This window comes from Tachysurus fulvidraco, chromosome 6, assembly GCF_022655615.1.
Source record: "Tachysurus fulvidraco isolate hzauxx_2018 chromosome 6, HZAU_PFXX_2.0, whole genome shotgun sequence".
NCBI lineage: Eukaryota > Metazoa > Chordata > Actinopteri > Siluriformes > Bagridae > Tachysurus > Tachysurus fulvidraco.
The window spans coordinates 85,041-100,654 of record NC_062523.1 but is presented as its reverse complement, the minus strand read 5'-3'; the positions used below and the strand labels follow the sequence as shown (position 1 = coordinate 100,654).

General features: G+C 42.7%; 1 long non-coding RNA gene across 1 annotated transcript; it reads left to right on the top strand.

Moving 5' to 3' along the window:
• Positions 1-10,956: 10,956 nt before the first annotated feature.
• Positions 10,957-14,106, top strand: LOC125141365. The gene is made up of 2 exons (XR_007140729.1): positions 10,957-11,294; positions 13,522-14,106. It is a non-coding gene; the product is annotated as an uncharacterized LOC125141365 (long non-coding RNA).
• The last annotated feature ends 1,508 nt before the right edge of the window (positions 14,107-15,614 follow it).

Below are 15,614 nucleotides of genomic sequence, written 5' to 3'. Positions count from 1 at the left end.
CTTGACCCCTAATAATAATAAGAAAACCGACAATAACAATAGGTGTCTACGCCCCTTTGGGGCTTGACCCCTAATAAGAAAACCAACAATAAGAATAGGTGTCTACGCCCCTTCGGGTCTTGACCCCTAATAAGAAAACCGACAATAACAATAGGTGTCTAAGCCCCTTTGGGGCTTGACCCCTAATAAATATAGCTGCAAGCAGCCATTCCGGGGTCAAGCCGATCATATGCGCAGAATATGTCGCTGATGAACCATACCAAGTTTCGTAGCGATATGGAAATGTTTTTAAAATCTCGTGACCACTAGGTGGCGCTGTCACGAAACATTGCATGCACCCTCAGGTCATGACTATAATGACAATCCCAAGTTTCGTGTCGACACGCATAAGTTTTGCCAAGATACGGCCTCACGTCTGTTTTGGCGTGCTTGCCACCATGTATGTTGCCACGGTATACGAGAAGGCATTGGTTTATCAAAAAGCTTTTGATAACTTTTTGTCTCGGGTGTCTCTAGATGCTACTTACCAAAGGACATGCAAATCGGACAATCAGTCTGGGAGGAGTTCGACAAAGTAGGTATTACGGAAAATTCAAAATGGCAGAAAGGTATTCATGACAGAAATTATGTCATATGGTGCATTCGAATCTTCATGAGAAAAGGATCCAAAATATGCAAAAACTGTGTCTCTAGGCCTTACCAGTCAGCAGTTATGAACATGAACATAATTGGATGTTTGGACTGTTGGTGGCGCTAAAGGGTTTGAGCTAGACACACCAAAGTTGCTAGAGTAACTTGTAAGACATGCCTCTAAATGTGTGCCAAATTACATAACTTTCCTACATACGGTTCTATGGGCTGCCATTGACTTCAATGGAAGAAGAGGAATAATAATAATAATAATAAATATAGCTGCAAGCAGCCATTCCGGGGTCAAGCCGATCACATGCGCTCAGAACATATCGCTGATGAACCATACCACGTTTCATAGCGATATGGCATTGTTTTTAAAATCTCGTTGCCACTAGGTGGCGCTGTCACAAAACGTTGCAAGCACCCTTAGGTCATGACTATAATGACATATACCAAGTTTTGTGTCGACACGCATAAGTTTTGTGAACATACAGCCTCACGTCTGTTTTGGCGTGCTCGCCGCCATGTATGTTGCGACGGTTTGGTATCGTTTGACTCAGCATGCTTCAAGGAGTCTAACAACACCTCCTTCATAATTTTAGACAAAAGTTTGCAGTAGTTATAAGCGAAAATAGCTGATTTTAAAATCTCATGTCCAATAGGTGGCGCTGTCACAAAACGTTGCATGCACCCTCAGGTCATGACTATAATGACATATACAAAGTTTTGTGTCAACACGCATAAATTTTGCGAAGATACGGCCTCAGCTCCGTTTTGGCGTGCTCACCACCATGAATGTTGCCACGGTATACGAGAAGGCATTGGTCTATCAAAAAGCTTTCGATAACTTTTTGTCACGGGTGTCTCTAGATGCTACATACCAAAGGACATGCAAATCGGACAAACGGTCTAGGAGGAGATCAAAAAAGTAGGTATTACGGAAAATTCAAAATCGCGGAAAGGTATTCATGACAGAAATGATGTCATATGGTGCATTCGAATCGGCATGAGCAATGGATCCAAAATATTCAAGAACTGTGTCTCTAGTCACTAGGAGTCAGCAGTTATGAACATGAACATAATTAGATGTTTGGACTGTTGGTGGCGCTAAAGGGTTTGAGCTAAACACACCAAACACCACATAACTTTCCTATTTACGGTTCTATGGGCTGCCATTGACTTCAATGGAAGAAGAGGAATAATAATAATAATAATAATAATAATAATAAGAAGAAGAAGAAGAAGAAGAAGAAGAAGAAGAAGAAAACCGACAATAACAATAGGTGTCTACGCCCCTTCGGGGCTTGACCCCTAAATATAGCTGCAAGCAGCCATTCCCGGGTCAAGCCGATCAGGTGCGCTGAGAACATGTCACTGATGACCCAAACCAAGTTTCGTAGCGATATGGCATTGTTTTTAAAATGTCGTTGCCACTAGGTGGCACTGTAACAAAACGTTGCATGCACCCTCAGGTCATGACTATAATGACATATACCAAGTTTCGTGTCGACACGCATAAGTTTTGCAAAGATACAGCCTCACGTTTGTTTTGGCGTGCTCGCCACCACACAAAATGGCCGTCTGAAAACCGTTTGGTATCATTTGACTCAGAATGCCTCCAGGAGTCTAACAACACTCACTTCATGATTTTAGACTCAAGTTTGCAGTAGTTATAAGCGAAAATAGCTGTTTTTAAAATCTCGTGGCCACTAGATGGCGCTGTCACGAATCGTTGCATGCACACTCAGGTCATGACTATAATGACATATACCAAGTTTCGTGTCGACACGCATAAGTTTTGTGAAGATACAGACTCACGTCTGTTTTGGCGTGCTCGCCACCACACAAAATGGCCGTCTGAAAACCGTTTGGTATCGTTTGACTCAGCATGCCTCAAGTAGTCTAACAACACTCCCTTCATGATTTTAGACTCAAGTTTACAGTAGTTATAAGCGAAAAAAGCTGTTTTTAAAATCTCGTGGTCACTAGGTGGCACGGTCACGAAACGTTGCATGCACCCTTAGGTCATGACTATAATGACATTTACCAAGTTTCGTGTCGACACGCATAAGTTTTGCGAACATACAGCCTCACGTCTGTTTTGGCGTGCTCGCCGCCATGTATGTTGCGACGGGTTTGGTATCGTTTGACTCGGCATGCCTCAAGGAGTCTAACAACACCTCCTTCATGATTTTAGACTAAAGTTTGCCGTAGTTATAAGCGAAAATATCTGTTTTTAAAATCTCGTGACCACTAGGTGGCGCTATCACGAAACGTTGCATGCACCCTCAGGTCATGACTATAATGACATATATCAAGTTTCGTGTCGACATGCATAAGTTTTGCGAAGATACGGCTTCACGTCTGTTTTGGCGTGCTCGCCACCATGTATGTCGCAACGCTATACAAGGCATTGGTCTATCAAAAAACTTTTGATAACTTTTTGTTCGGTGTCTCTAGATGCTAGATACGAAAGAACATGCAAATCGGACAAACAGTCTAGGAGGAGTTCGAAAAATTAAGTTTTACGGAAAATTCAAAATGGCGGAAAGGTATTCATGACGGAAATGATGTCATATGGTGCATCGGCATGAGCAAAGGATCCACAATATGCAAGAACTGTGTCTCTAGGCCTTACCAGTCAGCAGTTATGAACATGAACATAATTGGATTTTGGACTGTTGGTGGCGCTAAAGGGTTTGAGCTAGACACACCAAAGTTGCTAGAGTAACTTCTAAGACTGGCCTCTATATGTGTGCCAAATTATATAACTTTTCTATGGGCTGCCATTGACTTCAATGGAAGAAGAGGAATAATAATAATAATAATAAGAAGAAGAAGAAGAAGAAGAAAACCGACAATAACAATAGGTGTCTACGCCCCTTCGGGGCTTGACCCCTAATAAGAAAACCGACAATAACAATAGGTGTCTTCGCCCCTTCGGGGCTTGACCCCTAATAATAACTAGAACGGTACATTTTGTAAAGAAATGTGCTTGCACTTGGCAAGTTCCCCTCATCGTGCTGAGTGTTTTGATATGTCACTTGTCCATGTTGTGCTAAATTTTTGATTTCGCTTATTTTGGGGTCGGGGCTACACGTGACGTCAGTTCCCCTCATCGTGTTGAGTGTTTTATGTTGTGTAACTGAGATATGGCTTCTTTATTTATTAAGGTGCACTACATGGTTGCTAGGGTATGGCTGCACAGTTACTATGGTTATATTTGCAGACTAGTTTCTCACCTGCAACAAAAGAGCACACCTGAAAATCCATTTATCTTTTCCTGAAACAAGCACCATGAAGATCTTGAACTAAAGCATCAATCAGTGATTTTACTGGGAAAAAATATAATCACGTTACAATAAGGATCATTAGTTCAAATGTAATGTATTAACTAACATTTACTAACCGTGAGTAATAAATTATTGTATTTAGTAATCTTTGTTAAAATAAAGTTTATTCTTTGTTCATGTTAGTTCACAGTATATTAAGTAATGTTAACACGGTGTTAATAATGTATTAGTAAATGTTGAAATTAACATGAACAAAATGAGTAAATGCTGTAGAAGTGCAGTTCATTATTAGTTCATGTTAAGTAATGTGGTAACTAATGTCAACTAAAGAACCTTTATTATAAAATTTTAGAAATAAAACTGTCTGAGGGTGGATTCAAACCCCGAATCTCTGCATACTAAACGGGTTCACTATCCACTAGGCCATCCAGGAACACGAGAAAGCCTTTGCGGTTTTATGTATTAATTCATTAATGTGAAGAATGGCGCGTCTAACAATACCCAAGCTTTATTATATTACAGTCATTCTTATCATTCTTTATGATATACGTGTCATATGTTTAAAAAATAATTATGTAATGTGAGGAGACAAAGAAAAAATGCACTTAATTTTAATTAATGTGTAGCCTTGCTACATTATTAAGGCCCACAAAAACAATATCTTATGCACATACTTGCTTTTTGGTTGTTAAAAACAGGCCCAGTTTTGTTAATGCATATATATTTTATTTGTGTTTCAGGCCTTAATTTAAGTTCATTGTTTGTTTGAGCTGGTTTTGAGTTTGTATGCCTTTATATCAACATCCTTTATTTATGTTGTTAATTTTGGGGGACTTTTAGGTTGAAACCCTATTATGGGTAATTGAAGGGACTTTTATTTTGAAGGAGTACACCGGAGAGGAAGGAAGGCCTAGAGAATAAAGTAGGCAATGTTTGGGAGTTGTGCATGCTGGTGCTTCCCTACAAGTTCTCTCCAGGAAAAGGTCTCCAGTTGAAACGAGGGTGGATTTTCACGGCTGCTAAGTTTCAAGAGAGAATTGGATTACTTTTTTGTTCTTCTCTTCAACCTTGGGATTTATCTGTTTTTTCGGATTATTCATTGTTTCTGCAAGGACTGAGAGAGGCCTAACTAAGGACCAACTAAAGACAAGCAGCTAAGTGGTGAACAGTTGGTGTTTGTAATTGCTGTCTTAATATTTGCATTTGTATTCAACCTAGTTGTGTGGAATTTTTGTTGTGTCCTTTTCTGGCCGCTTTCTATTTAAACACAGTATTTGAGTGCCGAATGTTAGTGTAACTGTAGGTCCAAGAACTCACTGAGACCGATTTGTTACAAATGGGTGGCTCTTAAAAGAGCTGTTGCTGTTCTTAAAAGGACATTAGTTTAAAGTGAAATAAAAAATTATAAAAACTACACTGATAGTTGAAAACAACAAAAAGTTCTACAAATGGCAGAAACAACAACATATGTGACCGCCGTGCTGTCCAAGGCACGCGACCACTAGGGTTAAGCATTAAATACACGGTTAAATGTTAGTGTTTGAAAGCTTAGACTCTCGGGATTTTATTAAGCCCACACACAAAGCATAATATGATTTATAGCCATCATACTAATTTAATCCAACTTGATAGTCACTGGAAATAGGCGGCGCTTACCTTTCTTCACTGGGGTAATATTTTCCAAAACAAATGCTTGTAAAAAATCCCCAAGAGTCTAAGGAACTGGAATATGTAAGCCTTTTAATCCAAAACGCTTTAATCCAAAACGCGTTTCTGACCGAAACACACAGCACTTCCGTCCTTTGTGTTCGGCTGTCACTTGTCCTAGGAGGCTTAAAAAACTACACTGAGCCGTCAGATTTGTAGTCCAGGGCCTAACGAATCAAACGAAAATCATGAAAATAGGGGACGATCCCACAATATATATATGTGAAATGAAACTGAAGCTCACTGTGAAATATAGGAACAAGCTTTAATTGAAGACCTTTACACAGATTCACTGGTGTCTGCTGCCCTCTTTTAGATGTTAGCACATCTACAGAGAGATTCCCCATTCAAGTCTATGGGGAAAAAACACCCCTTTGAACTTTCATACTGGGAATTCTGGAATTCTGATCGCTTACAAAATAGACAGCACACCTCTCCTCAATGAGCCGGTCGATTTGACACCTCATTTATGGGTCTAGGACAAAAGCTGCGGGACAAGTTACACACCGAAAACCTGTCCGGAAGAAGAAGAAGAATTATAATTATCAGAATAATAATAATAATAATAATGATAGGTATGCAAGAGAATAAGAATGTGCTTTGCAAGCACATTAACTAGAACGGTACATTTCCTAAAGAAAATGTGAATGTGCTTGCACGTGGCAGGTTCCCCTCCTCGTGCTGAGTGTTTTGATATATGACATGTCCATGTTGTGCTAAATTTTTTTGATTTAGCATGAATTTTAGGAATTTCCCATTCATTTCTATGGGACTTTTTTGGCCGCTTTTTCGTCCGCTGTGCGAACATCGTTGGTCGGATCGCTTATAAAAACCAAAGCACACCTCTCCTCAATGAGCATGGGTCTAGGACAAAAGCTGCGGGACAAGTCACGTGCCGAAAAAGTGTCCGGAATAATAATTAATAATAATAATAATAATAATAATAATAATAATAATAATAAAGTATGCAAGAGAATAAGAATGTGCTTTGCAAGCACATTAATAATATGAAAATCGACAATAACAATAGGTGTCTACGCCCCTTCGGGGCTTGACCCCTAATGACAATAATAACGATGAAGACAGTAATAGTATCACACAAGACAAAATGTGAATGTAAAATTGGGTATGAGGAAGGTGACAATATCAAAAGTAATAGCAATAATAATAATAATGAAAAATCCAATTAATAAGAAATAGTAATAATAGTATTAGCAGTAGTAGTAATAATAAATATATTTACAAATATACTCATTTCATACGGAATGAAGGGGAGGTTAAAGGATCAGGAAGAGGACAAATAGTAATGGTAGTAGTAATAGCAGTAATAATGCTGATACAGCCATTAATAGTAATGATAATAGTAGTAGCTATAATAGCAATAATAATAATGATAATAATAATAATAATAATAATAATGGTAATATTGATACAGCTATTAATGATAAGGTATTATAAAGCTGCCGCTGATAACCCTCATGGCCATGGCATAGTATAGACCCCCGCCGGCGTCATATTACAACGGGCTATCAAGGTGAGGTGCTGCGGGATCCATGGTCCCAAAATCCATACCCATCCCCAGCCGTCCCGCACATGCCACGCTTAACCTGTTTGTGTGTGTTGTCAACTAGTGTATAATGTATTAAAAAAGCATGGCGTGTAGCATGGAACCAGCCCAGTGCAAAGCCCAGGCCACCACACCCGCGCCACACTTAAGCACTATTCGGACTGGATTAGTTCTACGTGGGGACGCGGAGTAATGCAATTTTACCTCAGGACGTCTATAATATTAATTGGCCAATTCGCACGGGACAAGACATCTCAGTAAAAATAGCAGAAGTGGGAGGGGTAACCCGCTTTACGCACCACAGTAACCTCCCTGTTGTCATGTGCGTATGACGTTGCTTCCTGTTATCACATGCGCAAACAGACAACTTGGCCCTCCATGCTTGAAAACCGCGCGAAACTTTTAAACAGGACATGACTGAATTTTACCGTACATATTTACAGCGGATTTATGCGGACGGGATCAGTATTACCTGAGGTCATTTTTCCAGACCTTTTTACAGAAGGTAAAAGTCGCCGTAATCTTTACTGACATTGTCCGTAACGATTACCGAGATGGCACATTCGGATGGGACTAAAATCACAGAGAGGCTGTGGTAATAATTACTTTACCCCCCACGTCCCCACGTAGAACTAGTCCCGTCCGAATAGTGCTTTACCCTATGTATGTGCACACGCCACACTTACCCTATGTATTTTTTTTTTTATATCATTATGCTCCAAATGAATGTGTGTGCACCTCATCTAATATGTGATGCATTAAAACAGCGAGACAAGTGCTGGGCCAGCCGGAGACAAGAAATATCAGACAAAAGTACAGGCTGGAGGGTGAAAGTCCAATGCCCTCGGCCCCACATCACACCCACCCACAACTAATCAGAACTGCACATGGCAGGGACTGGTATGCCACAGCCAACCAGGGTCCAGAAGCAGCGAAAAAGGGAAAGAGAGAGAGAGAGAGAGAGAGAGAGAGAGAGAGAGAGAGAGAGAGAGTTTAAAATATAAGTATTTAATTTATATTTATTATTCTGTGTTGCTGCCTCTTCCTGACCCCCCTCCTCCCAATCATGTGTGATTATTGATGTGATTATTGATGGTGTATCATTGAGGGTGGATTCATGACTGTTTGAAGTTACAGAGAGACGACCAAGACGGGTGTAATTCTGATGTATTATTTTGAGTGGAGGTAGACAAGTTTTCCATGGAGATGTACTCTATTAGTACATTTTTCCAAGTTGTATTGTGTATGGCATTCCTTGATTTCCAGTTCATGAGGATAGTTTTCTTGGCGATAGTTAGAGCCACTAGGAGTAATTGACTGTTTGTACTGTTTAAATTGATTATAGATACAGAAGGAGGGAGACAGCGGGATGTGACAACCCATAAGGTTGGATAGTGAGTCAGTAACGTTTTCCCAGAATTTTTTAACCGCAGTGCATTGCCAAATAGCGTGTAAATATGTGTCTGGGGTGTTTTGTGTGCAATGTGAGCATGTTTCTGAAGTAAAACCCATTTTAAATAATTTCTGTCCAGTTGGGTGAAATCTATGAAGTACTTTATACTGTATAAGTTGTAAGTTGGCATTTTTTGTCATGAAGTAGATATTTTTGCAGATTTGTGTCCAGAAAGCGGCATTGGGAGCAATAGATAAGTCTGATTCCCATTTAGCATTGGGTAGGCTTAATGTTGTCTGATTTGGATATTATTTTATATATTTTGGAGAGTAATTTTTTTTGGGGAGGTTATATTAATTAGTTCTGAAATTGGGCGAAAGGTCTAGATTAATTCTGTGAATGTCAATTTTTGATTGAATAGATGATTTGATTTGTAAATATTCCAAAAAACAATTACTCCCAATGCCGTATTTCTGGACCAAGTGGGAAAATGGTGCCAAGTTGTTATTAAGGAGGATGTGTTGAAGTTGTGTGATGCCCTTATCTACCCATGTGCGTAAGCTGAGTGTCTTCTTATTAACTATAAAATCTGGGTTATTCCAGATCGGGGTGTATTTAGATGGTGCAAGAGGGGTGTTTGTGATTTGATGACATTTCCACCAGGCTGTCAGAGCTGTGGCTATTGTTGGTGATTTGAAACAGTGGTGCTTTTTCATTGCCTGACTCTAGAAAGGTAATTCTGAAATGTTAATCTCTTTACAAATTGTCTGTTCAACATCTAGCCATGTGCTTTCTGATGGGTTAGGATGAATCCATTTGTATATGTTTTGGAGCTGATCAGCCAAAAAGTAGTGGTAGAAATGTGGTGCTTCCAGTCCTGATTGTGTTTTTGTGTGTACGGTGTGGTAATGTGTGTGTGTTAGTGTGTACGGTGTGGTAATGTGTGTACGGTGTGTTAGTGTGTACGGTGTGGTAATGTGTGTGTGTTAGTGTGTACGGTGTGGTAATGTGTGTACGGTGTGTTAGTGTGTACGGTGTGGTAATGTGTGTACGGTGTGTTAGTGTGTACGGTGTGGTAATGTGTGTACGGTGTGTTAGTGTGTACGGTGTGGTAATGTGTGTGTGTGTTAGTGTGTACGGTGTGGTAATGTGTGTGTGTGTGTTAGTGTGTACGGTGTGGTAATGTGTGTGTGTGTTAGTGTGTACGGTGTGGTAATGTGTGTGTGTGTTAGTGTGTACGGTGTGGTAATGTGTGTGTGTGTTAGTGTGTACGGTGTGGTAATGTGTGTGTGTGTTAGTGTGTACGGTGTGGTAATGTGTGTGTGTGTTAGTGTGTACGGTGTGGTAATGTGTGTGTGTGTTAGTGTGTACAGTGTGGTAATGAGTGTGTGTTAGTGTGTACGGTGTGGTAATGTGTGTGTGTGTGTTAGTGTGTACAGTGTGGTAATTTGTGTGTGTGGTAGTGTGTACAGTGTGGTAATGTGTGTGTGTGTTAGTGTGTACAGTGTAGTAATGTGTGTGTGTGTTAGTGTGTACAGTGTAGTAATGTGTGTGTGTGTTAGTGTGTACAGTGTGGTAATGTGTGTGTGTTAGTGTGTACGGTGTGGTAATGTGTGTGTGTTAGTGTGTATGGTGTGGTAATGTGTGTGTGTTAGTGTGTACGGTGTGGTAATGTGTGTGTGTGTTAGTGTGTACGGTGTGGTAATGTGTGTGTGTGTTAGTGTGTACGGTGTGGTAATGTGTGTGTGTTAGTGTGTACGGTGTGGTAATGTGTGTGTGTTAGTGTGTACGGTGTGGTAATGTGTGTGTGTGTTGGTGTGTACGGTGTGGTAATGTGTGTGTGTGTTGGTGTGTACGGTGTGGTAATGTGTGTGTGTGTTGGTGTGTACGGTGTGGTAATGTGTGTGTGTGTTGGTGTGTACGGTGTGGTAATGTGTGTGTGTGTGTTGGTGTGTACGGTGTGGTAATGTGTGTGTGTGTTGGTGTGTACGGTGTGGTAATGTGTGTGTGTGTTGGTGTGTACGGTGTGGTAATGTGTGTACGGTGTGTTAGTGTGTGTACGGTGTGGTAATGTGTGTACGGTGTGTTAGTGTGTGTACGGTGTGGTAATGTGTGTACGGTGTGTTAGTGTGTGTACGGTGTGGTAATGTGTGTACGGTGTGTTAGTGTGTGTACGGTGTGTTAGTGTGTGTACGGTGTGTTAGTGTGTGTACGGTGTGGTAATGTGTGTACGGTGTGTTAGTGTGTGTACGGTGTGTTAGTGTGTACGGTGTGGTAATGTGTGTACGGTGTGGTAATGTGTGTACGGTGTGTTAGTGTGTACGGTGTGGTAATGTGTGTACGGTGTGTTAGTGTGTACGGTGTGGTAATGTGTGTACGGTGTGTTGGTGTGTACGGTGTCGTAATGTGTGTGTGTTAGTGTGTACGGTGTGGTAATGCGTGTGTGTGTGTGTTAGTTACCTTCTGTCTGTGTGTACACAAACAGGGCATCTTGGGAAATCTGATCCTGGGTAATGACGTGCTTTCTGATTGGCTGATTTTCCCTCTGGATATTGATGGTGTCATTGCAAATGGCTGGCTGCAGTCAGGATGGGAGGCAGATGGGAATGAAGGAGACGTTGGACCATGTTTCTATTCTGGCACTTTAAAACCCAACGGAATCTCCAGAGACACCTTCATCAAACTTACTGGCTGGACCAAGGTGCAGTAAATCCTCTCATGTTCAGCAGCAGCAGCAGCTCAGGATGATCACTTTACACATTATAAATAACGCTAGCTCTCAGTGTTGGGTCTCAGTGTTGGGTCTCAGTGTTGGCTCTCAGTGTTGGGTCTCAGTGTTGGCTCTCAGTGTTGGGTCTCAGTGTTGGCTCTCAGTGTTGGCTCTCAGTGTTGGGTCTCAGTGTTGGGTCTCAGTGTTGGCTCTCAGTGTTGGCTCTCAGTGTTGGCTCTCAGTGTTGGCTCTCAGTGTTGGCTCTCAGTGTTGGGTCTCAGTGTTGGGTCTCAGTGTTGGCTCTCAGTGTTGGCTCTCAGTGTTGGCTCTCAGTGTTGGCTCTCAGTGTTGGCTCTCAGTGTTGGGTCTCAGTGTTGGCTCTCAGTGTTGGCTCTCAGTGTTGGCTCTCAGTGTTGGCTCTCAGTGTTGGGTCTCAGTGTTGGCTCTCAGTGTTGGCTCTCAGTGTTGGCTCTCAGTGTTGGCTCTCAGTGTTGGGTCTCAGTGTTGGGTCTGTTAAGGACAAGGTTTGGAGTGTAAATGGTGCAGTGTTTAAATGGGACTGTTAACATACTAACCCTGTTCCTGTTGGGTTCCTCTTACTGCCCCACTGTATATGCTCTCTCTCTTCTTCTTCTCTTCTTCTTCTCTTCTCACAAATATATGTGAAAAATAATGTATATACATAAATGTGTATGTTTTTTAATGATTATCCTTAAAGTGTGCATGTGCAGTATGGTGTGTGTATAGAGTATAAAGTGGCTGTACAAGTCCAGAGTTAAAGTGTCAGTGTAAAAGAAGGTGCACATAAAATCAGTGTAGATGGAGGAAGAGGTCCAGAACTAGATCCTGGTCATTTCCTGGTTTAAACTCCGAATGGCCTGAATGATCCTTTACAATCTTCCTGGCCCTGGTCCTGCACCACATGCTGTAGATGTCCTGCAGGTCAGGGAGCTCGGTGTGGATGCTACATTCAGCTGACCGCACCACCCTCTGGAGGGCTCGCCTGTCCTGCATGGTGCTGTTCCCCAACCAGGAAGTGATGCTACTTGTCAGGACGCTCTCGGTGGTGCAGGTGTAGAAAGTCTTTAGCACCTGAGAGGGTAGTTTGTAGTCCCTTAAGCGTCTCAGGTGGTACAGACGCTGCCGGGCCTTCACCAGGGTGTTGAAGTTGTAAGTGGCCACACAGTCATAAGTGTACAGTGAGTACAGCAGGGGGCTCAGAACACAACCCTGGGGAGCTCCAGTGCTGAGGGTGAGGGTGGATGAGGTGTGTTTGCCCACCCGTACGGCTTGTGGTTGGTCTGTCAGGAAGTTGGAGGTCCACTGACACAGCGGCAGGCGGAGTCCCAGAACCTCCAACTTAGAGGGGAGCGTAGAGGGAATTATGGTGTTAAACGCTGAACTGTGGTCCACAAACAGCATTATTGCATAATTCCGTTTTCTGCAGTCCAGGTGGCTCATCGTGGTGTGGAGAAGGTGAGCGATGGAGTCCTCAGTAGAGCGGTTCTGGTGGTACATGAACTGTAGTGGATCCACTGTGTCTGGTAGTGAAACAGTGATGGAGTCTCTGACCAGTCTCTCGAAGCACCTCTCGAGCTACAGGGCGGTAATCGTTGAGGCAGGTGGGCTGGGGTTTCTTCAGGACAGGAACAATGGTGGACTGCTTGAAGCATGAGGGGACAACAGACAGTTCCAGTGAGAGGTTGAATATCTCAGTGAACACCGGTGCAAGCCGGTCAGCGCAGGCTTTCAGAACCCGACCTGTGATGCCGTCTGGTCCTGCTGCCCTGAACGCCCTCCTCACGTCATGCTCCGAGATGGTGAACGTGTTTACGTCTCCAGCTCTCTCAGCGTGCGTGCTGTTTGTGCCGTTAGCTGCAGCCTCAATGTGAGCGTAAACAATGCAATTGTCAGCCAGAGAAGCGTCCGCATTCCCCATTCCAGAAGCTGGTGTTCTACAGTCCGTAATGTTCCTTAGTCCCTGCCACAGGCCCCTAGAGCCACCATGTTTGATCTGTGACTCTAGTTTCCTCCCGTAGCGCCGCTTTGCTTCCTTCACCGCACTGCACACATTGTAAGACGCAGCCTTGTACTCCAATGTATGTAGCTAGTAACGTGTGTTTTTTATGTTCGATTCAGTATATAATGTCATCACAAGTCTACAGCCAACAAATCAACAATCTATTCTAATTTATTTATGTGTTTGTGTCTGTTTCAGGGTCAGGTGTTCATTAATGGTGTTAATGTGGGTCGGTTCTGGCCAGAACGTGGTCCTCAGCACACACTGTATGTTCCTGCATCATTAATCAGTGCCACAGTAACCAACAACATCACTGTGCTAGAGCTGGAGAGAGCAGCCAATCACAGACGAGTGGTGTTTACGGACCGCCCACAACTTGACAATGTGGCTGTGTAAAGCAACCACACAAACACACAACCACACACACACACACACACACACAAAACCACACACAAACACACACACAAAACCACACACAAACACACACACACACACACACACACACACACACACACACAAAACCACACACAAACACACACACAAACACATACACACACACACACACACTTACCTACACGATATATTAATATCCTTACACCATTTTTGAAAGAGCTACAAAATTAGAAAAGTGACCCTCTGCTCTTTTTGGTGTGTGTGTGTGGGGGGGGGGGGGGACGACATAATTATAATGTGTGTGTATATGTATATAAATAAATATATATAATGAGTGTATATTGAACCCAATTCCCCCCTGGGGTTAAATAAAGTATTCTGATACTGATATATTGTGTGTGTAGAGTTATACTTCTGAATTAACACCTGTTTGTGGCATTATACACCAAAGGGGATCATGGGTAATGTGGCATGATACACCAAAGGGGATCATGGGTAATGTGGCATGAAGAAACGTGCTAGTGCACAGTGGCTGCCTGTGTGTTGTGTGTCTCATCTGTGTTGTGTGTCTCATCGGTGTTGTGTGTCTCATCGGTGTTGTGTGTCTCATCGGTGCTGTGTGTCTCATCGGTGTTGTGTGTCTCATCGGCGCTGTGTGTCTCATCGGCGCTGTGTGTCTCATCGGCGCTGTGTGTCTCATCGGCGCTGCGTGTCTCATCGGCGCTGCGTGTCTCATCGGCGTTGCGTGTCTCATCGGTGCTGCGTGTCTCATCGGTGCTGCGTGTCTCATCGGTGCTGCGTGTCTCATCGGTGCTGCGTGTCTCATCGGTGCTGCGTGTCTCATCGGTGCTGCGTGTCTCATCGGTGCTGCGTGTCTCATCGGCGTTGCGTGTCTCATCGGCGTTGCGTGTCTCATCGGCGTTGTGTGTCTCATCGGTGCTGCGTGTCTCATCGGTGCTGCGTGTCTCATCGGTGCTGCGTGTCTCATCGGCGCTGCGTGTCTCATCGGCGTTGCGTGTCTCATCGGCGTTGCGTGTCTCATCGGTGCTGCGTGTCTCATCTGTGTTGTGTGTCTCATCGGTGTTGTGTGTCTCATTGCTGGTGTGACTTGATCTTAGTGCAGCTTCTGATATTGACCATGTTATTGTACTTGATAGACTAGAACATGTTGTGGTTAAAGTGACAGCTCTCTCCTGGATCAGGTCTTATTTGACAGATTGTTATCAGTTTGTAGATCTAAATGGTGACTACTTTAAACAAACTAAGGTAATGTTCGGTGTTCCGCAAGGTTCTGTTTTAGGCCCATTGCTTTTATCCCTATATGTGTTATCCCTTGGTGCAATTATTCGTAAACATGGTATTGGCTTCCAGTGTTACACTGATGACACACAGCTACATGTTTCAGCTCAGTCAGATGTGAGACACCAGATTAATAAGACTGAAGATTGTGTTGTAGGGATTTGTTTAGTTTAGCTTTTTATGAATTTTTATTTCATCAATCCTGATGTTCTACCCCAGGTTGGAGTCTCGTCTCCTGGTGGTCACCTTGCCAGGGATCTGCATGTTCAGCCAGTGGCTAATGGAATTGCTGTTGATGGAGCCGGCTGGAGACTGTCATGCCTTCTTTTAATCCAATGTTGTGTCAGTCAGCTGTAAGGTCTGGTCCAGAGATCATCTGAAGTCTTTGACAGAAAGGAATTAGTGTTAGGTTTGTGATGACCCATTAATTCCTCAGGAGCTCTCAGATGCACTATAATAAATTATAACTGCATTATAAACTGTTGTAGAAAGAACATTATTTACATTTACATTATTTACACTGACATAATCTCCTGTCCAGTGTCACCCAATGAGGATTCAAGGTTTCTTCCTCATATCATCTCAGGGAGTTCTTTCCT